The sequence below is a fragment of the Triturus cristatus genome, chromosome 3_2 (genome assembly GCF_964204655.1).
Source record: "Triturus cristatus chromosome 3_2, aTriCri1.1, whole genome shotgun sequence".
Lineage (NCBI taxonomy): Eukaryota > Metazoa > Chordata > Amphibia > Caudata > Salamandridae > Triturus > Triturus cristatus.
The window spans coordinates 311,013,454-311,028,809 of record NC_140584.1 but is presented as its reverse complement, the minus strand read 5'-3'; the positions used below and the strand labels follow the sequence as shown (position 1 = coordinate 311,028,809).

The 15,356-nt window shown below is 43.9% G+C and overlaps 1 protein-coding gene across 1 annotated transcript in view; it reads right to left on the bottom strand.

Annotated features, from left to right (window-relative positions):
- The window catches only part of LOC146857246 (pancreatic secretory granule membrane major glycoprotein GP2-like), a 606,316-nt gene that overhangs the window by 500,637 nt on the left and 90,323 nt on the right, over nucleotides 1-15,356 (bottom strand). Inside the window, exon 2 of the mRNA XM_085647755.1 lies at nucleotides 3,639-3,760. The gene's annotated coding sequence lies outside the window, so the exon portion shown is untranslated. The remainder of the gene's footprint in view (nucleotides 1-3,638; nucleotides 3,761-15,356) is intronic.

Below are 15,356 nucleotides of genomic sequence, written 5' to 3'. Positions count from 1 at the left end.
ATTATGAATAGGTCATAAACCACTGTTTGCAATGACTTCAGAATGATAAGTTTTGTCAGTAGGAATTACAGTCAGATATGTCACCAGGACTTGAGGATTGTGGTGCTGTAAGCATCAGCATCAGCATTTTAAGCCATAATTTCGAGGGAAAAACTCATAATTGCCATTATTTATCCCGCCCATAAATAACAGACCCCAGCGTATTGTTATTTATTAGGTGCAATAAATAACAATACAATTAGGAAAAAACTCAAAATGGAGATCATAGAGTGGGCTTTGGGAAAGCCACCTTCAACTATTGGCTTATTTGGATCAGCCTTGTCAGAGATTGTCGAGACATTGTCAATCACATCTTTGATCAGCCCAGAGGAGTACTTCTCCTTTACCTCATGCTTTGGTTTGCTTTTGGCATTGTGGTGTATCATTTCTCCTCCTAGTGAGTGCAAAGCAAGGAGGGACTATTTTTCATCTAAAAAGTACACTCAGCCATCACACTTTTAACCACATTCATTCAAGTTTTTGTCTCATACATGCATTGTATACAGAAAGCATTTATTTACTGCAGCAGACAATTTTAAGAGCTTTTGCATGACTCAAGAGTGAGCCTGATCCTAAAAAGGCATGTGCTTTTTGTTTATCACATCAGAGGACCATCTTGTGGTTGAGCCTTCCACATATGATAAGCGCAAAGTAATAAGGAGATGTGTGTGCGAGATGTACACAAGTGAATATGTTTGCACTTGATCAGAACTACCAATAGCACTCCGTACCAATACACCACAGGTCCATTACCTCACCAATTCCACCATCATAAGCACCAATGCCACAACCAATACTATCACCACCATTAACATTACCACACTAACAACACCCGAGCACACCACCATAAATACCACTCAGCCACCAATACCTCAACATCACCAATACCATCCCCACCACCCATACCAATCCTACCAAAACCATACAATTACCTATACCACATCACCACCAAAACCACACACCAGAAATACTACTATCAATACCCCCACCACAAATTCTACCAGTACATTACCAATATTACCACTGCCAATATCATCACGACCAATAAAACTATCAATACAACCACCACTGGCAAAATAAAGTACTACCACCAATAGCAACACCAAAAATAGCACCACTAATGCCCTCACCAATGCCACCATTACAAGCACCATAGCTAATACCATCAATATCACCAATACCACTGACACCACAAATAACAATACCACCACCACAATAGCAAAACCCCAGCAATACCTTCACTACTAATACCACATGCACTACCACACAATACCAATATCACCACAACTAATAACATACCGACAATACCATCACCAATCTCAACATTGCCACCAATACCAGCACTATCACTAGTACACAGACATCAATACAATCTCCTACACCAATTCTACCACCAAAACTACTACGACCAATAGCACCACTACCAATACCATCACAATACCACACCTCAACCACTAATGCCATTAGCAAGACTAATCCACCACCACCAGTACCAATACCATCAATGCCACCCCCAAAATTACCACGGCACAAGCACCCCTTAACTATCAAGCATTGGCAAAGCCCAAAGATCTAGCTTTAATGTCCTATAGGCAGACACATAATTTCATCATGCCTTTGCTGCCCTATGTTGTCACAGTAAACCTAGACATATTGGATTTGGCAATTATCCTTGTCATACTGAATGGAGATCCTTGCCTCCATGAATCTTACCCTATCCCACTGATAGCAGAGCCTCGGCCATCAGTCTCATCCTCAACAGTGGGTGCAGGTCACAGCCTCTTTGTCTTTCACGCTAGGTGGAGGTCCACTTCAGAACACTGGCTGAAGATCTTGGCCTCTTGAGTTTCCTTCTGTCACACTGGGAACAGAGCCAGGTCTTTCTGCGTCTCTGTCACACGCAGGGCAAATGGACCCTGAGTCTCTCTTTGTCACACCGGCTTCAGAGCCAGGTCCCTCCGAGTCTCTTCCTGTCATACAGGGTGCAGGGCCTGGTTCTGAGATTTCTCCCTGTCATACATGGTGCAGAGCCAGGTCCTACTGGATTTCTGCCAGTCATCCTGGATGCGGAGATTGATCTCTCAGCGTAAGTCTCAGGCAGTTCTGAAGTGTCTCTGGCAGCCAGGAGCACTGGGTAACCCTTGTGACTAGAATCTCCTTCTTCTTTGTAATCATAGATGCCTTGTGCTAATGTAAGGTCATTGAATTGCCAAGCATCACCTCCTTAGCGATTCACTTTTATGAGGGAGAAAGTTTGAACAGTCAAGGCTTTCTCCTGAAGGCTGGTTGTGAGGTGCAACATTTAGTTAGCAGATGTCCATCTACAATAATAAGAAAGTTAAGGCAATGTTACGTCTTTGATAGAGTATGAGCCTTTATTTTGGTTAAGCATAAATATTTAGCACATCAACTAAATCCAAAATCTCTGGGTAAAGGCTTGCGGGTACACTACCTCAATCCATCATTTCCTCTAGTAGTATTTGTAGGGAAGGGGCATAATATTTATGTGAGACCCAGTTCGGGTGCCACAAGCAGTCCAGTTCTACTGGGTCACAAACAGGGATGTTGGGTTCATTTTCCACTGGTGTTGTGGGAGACTTCTTACTATGGCCCTGCAAAATGAAAGAGCACTCTTTCCGCACTTGACTCTCAGGGTAGCAATGGCGAGCAGACAAAGGCTTCTCAGGAAGCTAGTTTTGGAGGCGGAGAATAAGAACTCAAACAGTCAAACAACTAACTCAATACATCACTGTCCTGCCAAGTGCTTGTCTTTTCGTAATAGAAAGTACTTTAAAATCACAGCAACACAGTTGAATGGGGTACAACTACAAGGTTGATAGACTCGCATATGAGCTCTGGTCAAGCACTACACCCTATACTGTGCCCTTCTCCTAACTCAGGAGTCTGTGGGTTGAATGGAGGCCTGTTCTCTAACCACCAAGCAGTCTGTCACCTTCTCCTTTCTGACTGCAGCTGCAACAAAGTCTTTTAGACAGCCCTCTAGAGTCTTCACCGGTCCTTCAAGAAAGGCAGCTAAATTATCCTACCGGGTTCAGTCTTTCTCTGAGCAGTAGTACAGATCTTCTTCAAAGGCAAAAGACGAGCCCTGAAAAGACTCACACGGCCAATTTATTTACAGAAACAGAAGCACTAGGGCCCTGGCCAAAGGCCAAATGCAAACTCCCATTAAAAGTTGATATCAAACATGTTGAGGGAACTATTCATTCAAAAGTGCCTCTTCCTGTGGGTGTTGTACAGTTCCTTGCAACCAGTTACCAAAGTAGGACTTCAGATCTCATTTTCTTGAGATGTCCCAGAAGGACCACTCGCTTTTATATACTACTATTGTTAATTAGCATGTGTGTAGTGCACATGCAGGAAATTAGACACCACAAATCTCACTATCACTAAAACCTGTGACGCAGTCTATGGGTTTAGGAACTCTGGGTGACCCCGACCGGGGGTTCCTCATGCCTCATTAATCCAAGTACCACCCCAAGGAGGAATTAGAGGCCCAGTCATGACAATGACAATGGTTTACACACGGAGAACCACTAAACAATCTCCCTTGTAGGGTTCAGGTACAAAAAAACAAATACCTGATGACTGGAGATGACCTTCCACCAACTGGTAGTCTTGGTCTGGTCATGAGGATAGTGGTCTCCAGTGATAAAAGCAATACTCCTTTGGATGTAACTCTATCGCCCAACAGTCTAGAACTCTGCCGGTGAAAAAACAACAAAAAACATTTCATGTCTGTCATTAGACCTCCAACACAACATTCCTGTCATGAATTTTTAATTTCTCATTACTTTAAATTAATTTTAAACATCACTCTAAATAAAGTTTATTACAATATAAAGTAATACTTTTTTTACTTTAGGTGGGATTTTTGAAATCATAAATTAATTTTATTTTATATAATGCATTCTAAATAATTAGATTTTGAATTTAAAATACAATTTTATATTGTTCTACATTTAAAATAAATATATAAAATTAACATTATTATTTACCATCAAATATATTTACACAGGTACAAATTGCGTACATGATGGCTGTATCTTTAATAGTCATATACATTTACAGTCTAAAACATTCAGCAAACCCCCCCAAATGCCCAGGTAGCCCTCGATTAGCCATGCAATAATTAGTATGCCCACACACAACCACTCCTTCCAGAGCCATAGCATCATATTGTCAACCATAGCTCACATGCCACACAAGTGCTGGTATAGTCACATAAGCAAATCAGTCTGATTGTGGTTAGGCATGTCCAATGCAACCTCTCCAGGGATTAATGCCTGTCCATGGCTGCTGAGTGCAGCATTTACACATAGCTGTAGCATTAAACAGACAGTGCAGCTTCCACATGCACCGGTTTAGTGTCAAAGGCTCAGTGCACTTTCTCTGCATGGACGTCATTTCAGGGTTGTCAGGGGTCCCAGCTGAGACCCCTGCCTTGCCCTCTGCTACCCCTAGCACTGCCTTTGTGACCCCTGGCCGCAGAGTTGGCAAATCCCGTGCCAGGAACACGGCGGCAGCTGGAGCTCCACTCTGTTTATTTTCTGTCTATTTTTATTACACTAGGAGTGAATAAATAAAATGCATTATTCACTAATAGTGTAAGAAAATTGGACTACAATAAGCTGAAATATGCCCTATGGCAGCTTAGGTAAGTAAAACATGCGTTAAAATGTATGTTCTGTGCGTGTTTGCGGGTGAGTGTGTTTATGTGTGAGAGAGTGTACATGTGTAAGTATGTGTGTGAGTGAAAGTGGTGGTCAAAGGGCATGTGATGTCACTTCCGCTACCCCTGGCATTTTGGTGAATTGATGTCCATGCTTCCATGTACATACCAATAGCTTCAAATATCCAGCACATCCTGAGCATGTTTAGCATCAAAACCCACTGCATTCTCCCAGTTCTCACTTGCTTGGGCTGAGTTTCACAGGGCCAGTGCACAGGCAACCTCTGCTTTTCTTTTCCAAATTATTGATATCAGTCATGCCAGTCCAATTGGCTGGAATGGACCTAGCCAAGTCTATAACCCCCAGATGGCACTGATTAATTAAATGAAAAACAAGGGCTGAACAAGCAGTGTCATGCCATGGTAAAACCTGCAAAGTGGTTTTACCGCCTCAGACTCCCTTCTTGTCATTGCGATCTGGAACCAGCGCTGGGATGCCCCGTCACTGGGGCAGCCATGCACTTTTAAATTTGGTAACATAACATAACTATGTAGAGGATTGCCAGGTGACAAAGGACAAAAAAGCATTGAAAATGCAATAGGACTCGCCTCTGATTAAGTTAAAGCCATTTGCTTTGCTAATGGTATTGTATAGCAAAGCAAATGGCTTTAACTTAATGAAAGTCGAGACCTATTGCATTTTTAATGCTTGTTTGACTATAGAATGTTGGCAAGTATGATAATACATTGGATTATGGGCATGTCTTCTTCAAATGTTAAAAAATAACAGCAACAAGAGCAAATGATCAACCTTGTTGATCCAAGATATTTGACTAAAGACCCAAGGGACTCACTGCATTTGGTCTAAAAGTTCTAACGTTGAAAACACAAGACTTAATTTTTTGACTGCAGGATACCTGCCAGGCTATAAGACAGATATGTGAAAGTTCCTCCAACCAAAAAATAAAATAAATAAAAAGAACATTAGCAAGTATCGTGGCAGCTTGACAGCGTTAAACAATACGGTTGCGAGTGTACCTTGTACCTTTGAAAAACAGTTTATGGGGGTCCACTGAAAACAAATGACATCAAAGTAGCATGCAAAGGATTTTTTTAGACAGTGCAGACAGAAGCAAACAATTGCCAATTAAAATTGGGTAAAGTGTCACAGAACGAAAATGAAAAAGATATACGTGACAAACTATTTTTCGGGAAATAAACGAAATGATACAGTCAGTAAGACCATTCCTTGAGGCAGGTGGTACCCAGGGCCTGTGGCCATCGGCAATCGATTACGTAGCCTGTCTCCAAGTGTCAGCGATAGCGCGGCCTGGACACCCGCCTAGAGCCGCGGCCTCAATTTATAACCCCTGCTGCCCCTGGCCCGCCATACACGGCCAGTCTGCTCTGCGCCCACTCGGTGTCCTCTTACACCCACTCTTTCCACCCTAGCGGCCTCGCACCCTCCAACCACGATGTGGAAACCAATAAATCCCTGATGCAGGAACAGGCCATGCAGAGTGAAGGTTGGAATAAAAAACACAAGTTGCGTAGCAAGTCTTTCCAAAAAATGTCAACGCCGCCACCCCGTTCCGGACTCCTGACAGTTGTCCCAGGGCACTCCAAAGGCCAAGGGGATCCAAAATTAACCAGCACTGCGTACGGAGGGGCTAGTTTTATTTACTTGCATTAAGTGTAACCTCTGCCAACTCCAACTAGTGTGTGTGTGTGTAGACCTTATTATGGGAGTCGAAAAGAGAGACTGTAAAGATGATGTATCCTTCACTATGTATGAAATTAAATAACAAGCTTACACTGTATCGTAACCTACCAGCTGGCCCAGAACACCCGACCTCCACTCTGACATCACTGGGCGCATCCATCTCCAGCAGCCTTCAGCGCCGAGAGTAAGGCGAAAGTGAAAGCGCGCCGAAGCACTGTGCCCACACAGCAAACGCGTGCACATCTCCTGTCCGGGTGCGTGGATGCAGGGCAAAGAGGAGTCCAGGCGCGTGCACATGCCCTGTCTGGGCAGGCACGCCGAAGGAAGACAGGGAGGGAACCAAACATGCTCCCCTCCCAATAGAAAGCACGGATTTGGCAAGCGCGCCAGTAACAAGCGTGGGTGGAGCTTCCACCCTTGCTTCGCAAGCCAAACCGACGACAATAGGATCTCGCCAGAAGCGGGCAGCGCATGCGCTGCATCGCTAGGCGAGACCTAAAAATGGGCAAGTGAAGCCCAGAGGGTGACCACATCACAAAATGGGGTTGAGTGATAGCATGCGGGTAGAGAAAGAGCTTCATTAGCACAACGGCAGGGGAAGTACTCGAGGGACACAGCTAGAAAACACATTGAATTTGAACTTACGAGCGCAGCAGCGTGCTCACAGCCACGATCGAGATCACCACCTGAGATTAATTCAGGTTGCGTGTTTTTAAACAGCAGTCCCGCGCCTGTTTGCCGATGGTAGCTTGCTCCTAGCAACAGAAGCGCAGCGTACTGTATTTTAATCGTTATCACTGTATCTGATTTTAAAAGATATTTGCACTTAGTATTGAACCTCATTGTGTCACCATTAAATTCGCTGTATCACTCACCTAATTGTACCAGGCGTGTTCTACTTCTCCACCACCAAAAGTTTGGCAGTGTGGAGGGAACGAGCGCCACACCCGGAAGACTCCCCCTTCCACTTCCGGTGTGCCACCACCTCCTGCAAGGTTAGCTGTGTAGCTCTCCGCCTCCCCCCCGGTACATAAGACCTGAAGGGTGCTTCTGCCAGGTAGTTTGAATTTGAACTTACGAGCGCAGCAGCGTGCTCACAGCCACGATCGAGATCACCACCTGAGATTAATACAGGTTGCGTGTTTTTAAACAGCAGTCCTGCTCCTGTTTGCCGACGGTAGCTTGCTCCTAGCAACAGAAGCGCAGCATACTGTATTTTAATCGTTATCACTGTATCTGATTTTAAAAGATATTTGCACTTAGTATTGAACCTCATTGTGTCACCATTTAATTCGCTGTATCACTCACCTAATTGTACCAGGCGTGTTCTACTTCTCCACCACCAAAAGTTTGGCAGTGTGGAGGGAACGGGCGCCACACCCGGAACTCCCCCTTCCACTTCCGGTGTGCCACCACCTCCTGCAAGGTTAGCTGTGTAGCTCTCCGCCTCCCCCCCCGGTACATAAGGCGATGCACTCAGTCAAGCGCAGCGGACGTGCACAGCGGGCGCGCCGTCAGCGCGCCGGAGTCGCGCCAGAGTCATGCCCGTCTGCGCCTGGGCCGTGCCGCGTGCCATCCCCCCTGGCCCAACCTCTCCCCACCATATCTACAGCTCCGCGCAATTGCATGCACTTAGACCCTCTCTACTGCTACCACACACTCCCCCTCAATTCTTTCTGTCACAACACATTTGTGGACCATCCATCTGTAAACTCTGCACACGTCCTCCCCCCAAACAAAGAGTATCTAAACCACTACAGGCGGCTCTCATAAATGCACGCTCCCTCCCAAAACACCATCTTGACATTTTGGAACTTATTTCAGCACACTCTCTGGACATACTGTTTGTCACAGAGACGTGGGGAGACGCGACAGCTGACCCTGACTTCACGGCGGCTCTTCCACCTGGCTTCTGTGTCAATCGGTTAGACAGACCACTGAAAAAGGGAGGCGGTTTGGCCATTATATACAGAGAACACCTTCGCACTAATACCTCCCCCCTCCCCAACATGGAATGCGAAGCACTCTCGTTTACGATCACCCTCTCTGGCAACCAGTCACTCACAGGGATTTTAGTCTACCGTCCTCCAGGTTCTCGCCCCAAATTCCTAGCTAACATTAACAGCCTCTTAGAGAATGCTGCTGGGAAATTTATTTTCACTATTCTAGGCGATTTTAATTTCCACCTAGAGGCCAAAACTGACACTGACACGACCTTACTCCTGGAAGACATGGCAGCCGCAGGACTTATCCAACTAGTCATGGCACCCACGCATACTGCAGTGCACACCCTTGACGGGATATTCAGTAACAACACAGACATTGCCTACTCCTCACAATTACCCCTCACCTGGACTGACCACTCAGCGGTACTGTTCCATATTAATTTTAAATCACCCACGGTCCCTCCATCCAAACCCGTGGCACCAGTTACGTCCAGGAACTGGAGATACATCAATATTCCCGAACTAGCGGCTACTCTTGCAACCGCATTAGACTCTTCTGACACCGATCCAGTCACATCCTCCAGTAACTATCTTACTCACCTTAATACTGCAATAAATTATCAGGCACCACTGAAAACAACCTATCCAAACCGTACCTCCCCGTCAGCACCTTGGTTCTCCGAAAACCTGCGCCTGCAGAGACAATTCTGCAGGAATTTAGAAAGAAACTGGCGCAAACATTACAACCCCACTGACCAAATCACATACAAAAACGCGCTTACGAAATACAAACAGCAGCTAGCCACTGAGAAAATCAGTTATTATGTTACCCAGATCACCTCAGCAGTAAATTCCACCAGAAAGCTCTTTCAGGTGGTCAACCATCTGGCCAACCCTCCCCCCCCACCTGAAAACACCTCACAAGAACTTTGCAATTCTCTGGCAGACTTTTTTACTGATATACTGATAAAGTCACCTCCATATTCTCTGCATTCACCCCTCAAACCATACCCATGGTAAAGATCTCTGTCTCTACCCCTTCCTCCATCACCCGATCTTTTCCACTTTTCCAGCCTGTCACACTTGAACAAATCTCCCACCTTATTACAACCATCAAATCAGGCTCACCACTAGACCCATGCCCTCCCTCCATCCTTAACCTCATTCCGGAGGCAATCTCACCAGCCTTAGCCAACATATGCAACAACATGTTCCAAACAGGTATCTACCCAGCAGTGTGGAAAAAAGCAATTATCAGACCCCTGTTAAAAAAACCTTCCTTTGACCCCACTGATCTGGCTAGTTATAGACCTATTGCCTGCCTACCCTTCCCAGCTAAAATTTTCGAGAACCTTATGAACCAACAACTATCACACTACATTCACACCCACAACCTTCTGGACGATACACAATTTGGCTTTAGGAAAGGCCATGGAACAGAGACGGCACTCATCAAGGCAGCGGATGAGATAAGACACACCATGGACAAGGGAGGAGCGGCAGTCCTGGTGTTGTTGGACTTATCCGCGGCCGTCGACACGGTCGACCATAACATCCTAATTGACCGTGTCGCAGCCATGGGTGTGGTACATAAAGCTAAGGATCTCATCGCCTCATTCCTACACAACCGTTCCCACAATGTCAAACTAGGTTCCTTTCTATCACTTCCCCTTTCCCTTCCCTGCGGTGTACCACCGGGTTCCTCGCTAAGTCCGACCCTCTTTAACATCTATGTGTCGGACTTCGCGAGGGTGATTCAGGAAGATGGCATCAGCCTCACTACCTATGCTGATGACACTCAGTTAGTCCTTTCAATACACCAGGACAGGGACAGGGTGGCCGCCAACTTCCAAGAGGGAATGTTGACCATCAGTTCCTGGATGGCAGCCAACTGTCTCAAACTGAATTCCAACATGACTGAGATCATGACCTTTGGTAAACTGGAGCCCTGTTGGTCCCCTCAGTGGTGGCCAAACAATTTAGGCACTCCTCCCACACCTGTCACTAAAGTGAGAAACCTCTGAGTCATCTTTGATGATCGGCTTCTTTTTAACCATCATGCTAATAATGTTGTCTCGGCCTCTTTCTTCACCCTGAGGAAAATTAAAAAGCTCCTACCCTTCATCCCAACCTCAGCTGCAAAGACCCTAATCACCTCCCTGGTATTTTCAAAAACCGACTACTGTAACTCCCTATTCCTCAACGCCCAGGAAAAGGTGCTTAAAAAACTTCAGTTGGTACAGAATGCCGCAGCCAGGCTTCTGCTTAACATCCCTAAACACAATTCTATCTCCCACTCCATTCGCAAACTCCACTGGCTCCCTGTGAGGTGCCGCATTAAGTTCAAGGCCCTCTGCATAGCATACAAGGCCATTAACAACTCTGGTCCTCTGTTCCTGAAACACGCCTTTAGACCTTTAGAAGCATCTAGAACACTTCGTTCTTCATCAGCCCACCTCTTCAACATGCCACGCACAAAAAAGGTCACTTGGGGTGACAGAAGCTTCACAGTTGCCACTGCCAAACTGTGGAACTCACTCCCCCTCAGTATCAAGACATGCCCTACACTGCTTAGCTTCAGAAAACAACTTAAAACGTGGCTGTTTGCACAATAATTGCCTTACCTGTTCAGTTTGATCATCAAAGCGCCGAGACACCCCTGGGTATTTGCGCGCTGTAAAAATCGCAAAAATAAATAAATAAATAAATGCACTCTTGTGGAGTGCTTAAACAAAAAGAAAAAAAAGAATGCCTGAAAAGTGAGCAGTGGAGCGACGCAAGTAATGCGTCCATGCTCCAGGGGAGAGACAAACAGATGAAGAGGAAGGAAAGCCCACACATGTTAACTGATGAAAAGCAAGCAAATGAGAGTGACAGTCAATCCAACTAATGGTAAGCACTGGGCGGCTCTAAGCCCACAGTAAGCTGACAACAGGTCTTTTCGCCATCGGACAGCTTGCGCTGTCTGATAGCCGAGACATAAAAAGGTCATAAGAGAAGCCTACTTAAATATTGCACATGGCTTACATATAATTGAAATAGGCGAATTGTTTAAGAACCCTTGGTTTTTAATATGGTTAAGCTAATAAGCCACAGCTGTAGATAAAGAAATTGATGCAACCACCGAATAAATGCACTGATCCAGGGTGGAATGTAACTAGTGGAACGAGATAATAGGCGACAGCCTACCAACAATGTCAAATTACACGATTATGCTGCGTCTTAATTTTCCTATTTGGATTTCTCCTAAAAAAATATGTTGCGATTATCCACTGATTTCAGAATGCAGTAATATGGCATCTTTAAGCTCGCAAAATGTGTTCACGTATCATACTAATAAAATTATTACATCGACTGCAGGTTGCAATACTCATTAAGCTTTCCTTGCTGTTTACTATGGTTACTTCTGGTCCATGTTTTAGGTGATCAAAAGCAGCGGATTATGTGCTGACCAGCGCTGTGAAATCCAGGTCACAATTCAAATGCATTACTCCTAATTTAAAAGCAGCACACTGTGAGAGAAAAAGAGAAAGAATGTGTGAGTGTCTGTATATTCTTCTTCCACCTCTCAACTTAGAAATGGAACAAGCTTCCTCTCGAGAACTGAAAAATCGAAAATCAACTGTATTTTGCATGTAGATTAAAGACTCTGCCTTTCACTACCTAACCAAGTTTCTTTAATCTTAAGAGACCGCTTTTACTGACATATCCTCAGTACCAAAATACCTTTCAGTGACCGTTGTGCTTGGAAAATCTCGATTATCGCAGCACAAAAAAATGCAATATACAACTTAAATTGTACATTCATATATCTGGATGAGACGACATGGCAAGTGAAGGTTCCGGTAGGAAAATATATTTGGCCTTTAAGATTGGGAATTTATGTATTCTGGAACTGAAGCACAATCTGATGTGATGTGGTTATTTATTTGTTGAACAGGCTTCTTGGCACTAGAAAAAAAAAACAGAGAAAGAGAAAATTACTACATGCTAGGAAAGCGATACAGGAATGGCTACCGAGTCTTCCTTGAGGGCAATATGGGAGACAATCATTCCTCTCTAAGGGGGCAAGCTATTCCAGAATTTGATGTTCAAACTTCAGACAGTGGGGAGGTCAAGGTGCTTGTGAGACATGACCATATTCATTAAAATGGCAAACAAGGCATACTGGCACATTCGGTACCCACTAATTGTCATTCAGCATAGATTTCAAATCCAGGACTTTGTAAGAAAACATCGCCACTAATGTTGTGAAGCGCTCCGATACCTTCGGGTCTAGCCAACGCTATACAAAACTCTTAAATAAATCGTCATGGGTGCAGTTGTCAACAAATTTGCTGCAAAAAGAAATCTCGTGGTGTTGAGCCCACCGGGTTTCATTTTGCAGCAAATTCTTCAACGATGGAGTCCATGAAAGCATTTCCTTACAACAAGGATCAGGATTTAATACACCAATTCGATCTGTTTTCCTGGGTGGCTCTGAAAATCACTTGAGAAGCTGATAGTTGCATTGTTGGTGCCTCGGTGTGAGTGGTGAAAGTTGTCTCTCCACTGCAACTTTAAAGATGTTTCAGATAGGCTAATGTTCTGTGCATTCATCAAAGGAGTTTTTTGTCTAATCAATGACAGAGGACTCTTTTTACTTAGATATCCTAATTGTTAGAAACTTGCATTGAAAACGATCATACTTCAACTCAGTGGGTTAAGCAATCACTGCAGAGATATGTAAATTCTAATTTATAAGCTCAGATCTGCGAACAGTGAGCATATCCAGTTATCCTTCCCATGTAAATGAAATGAGCATCAACTTACATAGCTAATAATTATTGCATGCAAAATGTACTAAGTAAAGCTGTAGTGATAAAAGCTTTACATGAAGAACATGTTTTAGGTAATTCTCTCCATTGTGATAGCGTAAAGCTTTTGTTGCCTGTTGGTGTGGTTTTTTAACAAGTTAAAGCTCAAAAGCTCCTCCTTTGGCACATTAGAAAGACAGTGAAATTAAGCTGGCCATCAAGCTGAGCTCATCTCTTTGCGACTAGAATACTGTGAAGAAGGGGTAAGTGCTAGGCAATTCCCTTTATAAGAGTTAAGTGTCCCATAACAATTTGGCCCTCTGAGAGATAAAGTGGAGGCGGGTACAGAGCCCCCTGGAAAGCCTCAATGAAAATGCCTGTGTTAGCATACAATAATTATATATGCTGACAGTTCTGACCGCAGAGAACCAGGACCCAGACTTTCTAAGGCATTACAACAGTGCTAGCATGATGCAAAGCAGAGGTTGCTATTTGCAATCAGGCACAAAAGATGTTCTAAGCCAGAACAGTGAATGCTTCACAGAACAAAAACATCTTCCCACTGCTTTGCACCACTTTGTAACAAGGGGGATTCTGGGGCAGATCAGTGATAACACCTATAGATTTTGAGGCAAAGGTTCATCTAAGATAGCTGAACCAGGCTTTGCGTCAAAAACTAATGCCGACTTGAAGCAGGTGGACAGGGGAAATGCATTTTTTTAATGACACATTAAAAGTGTACTGCAGTGCCATAAATGCCAACATTTTAGAAGAGGAAAGTGGAAGATTTTGAAAAACATATCAGGGGACTGTATTTTCCTTACCTCGCTGACTTTTATTGAAGCAAAGGCACTTTTAAGCAGAAGACAGCTCAAATAAAGCAATTTTGGCTACAATAAATGGGAGTCTCCCACCTGACTCGGTTCTATTGCCATGTATTTAGTGCACAGCACACATCCAATGTGCAGGAATGATCTGACATTGTCTACACATAGGAATTTGTATTGGAAGGATAAACTTCTAGGACAAATTATTTTATAGACAGCGCAACTCACCTCTGCACCATGGCCTCGTTTAGGGTAGATTCATTGGGTGTCAACACAAGGAATGGCACCAGCAGCCGGCCAGGCTCAGTAGATATGCCTCACAGCTGTATTTTCCTCCGTGCACAACGTAGCGCCTCTTTGCATGAAATATTAAGAAATTTCGGCCACTCAGGTGAGGCTTATGTTAGGGGACTTGATACTTTTCCCTCATGCCTCTGCTTTGGACTGCAGGAGTCGGAATCGCCGTACTACCAATTGCAATTGTAATTGGATTTCTATAGCGCTTACTACCCTTGGGGAGGCGTCAAAGCACTTTACGGTAAGTAGCACATGACTCCAGAACCCAAACTTAGTGGTTAGTCCAGTGGTTATCATTGGTTATTGTGATTAGTAATGTTCTCTCAAGAAAAATTGCATCCATTTACTCCAGTTACTTTGGAATATATTAATACCCGGTAAGTGTGATCATTAGTGTGGGCTATGTGGTTTCAGGTGAATAGTTGGTGGGATAGACAGGCTGATTGATGGTGACGGCACACCCTTTTCTTCCTACACAAATTGGAGCACAAATCGAAAAAAGTCTGTTCGTTATGCAATGTAACATAACATTCAGTGGTTTGAACTTTATTTTTTGTCACAGAACGATTCCTTCAGTGTTTTGAAAATGATTAACCTAATGGCCTCTAGGTGGCGATAACAGATAAGATAGCGGTTCCCTCAATGGTTCCCAGGAAACACACCCTCGTAAACAATTTGGAAATTGTCCGTGTTATGCATTCATAATGTGAAATTGTAAGACTTAGATTATATTTTTTTCTTTTCATTGAGCAAGATATACAAAGAAAAAGGTCTAAAATGTAGGCACTAAATAAGACATTGCGTGAGAATTAATTAAAAATATTAATGAATGTTAGAAAGCAATAAAGTGCTGTAAGGCAGCAGATATTACAGACAATGTCGATTTCCAATCCTTTATTAAAGTTTAAACGCCTCTGGGTTTCTCGATTTCAATACGCAACACAGTTATATCCTAATAGCAGTATTGCTTTATCAGAATGATCAGAATAAATCTAAGATCTAAAGTGTGTCAGTACTAGTAGCGTAAACGCAAGCAGC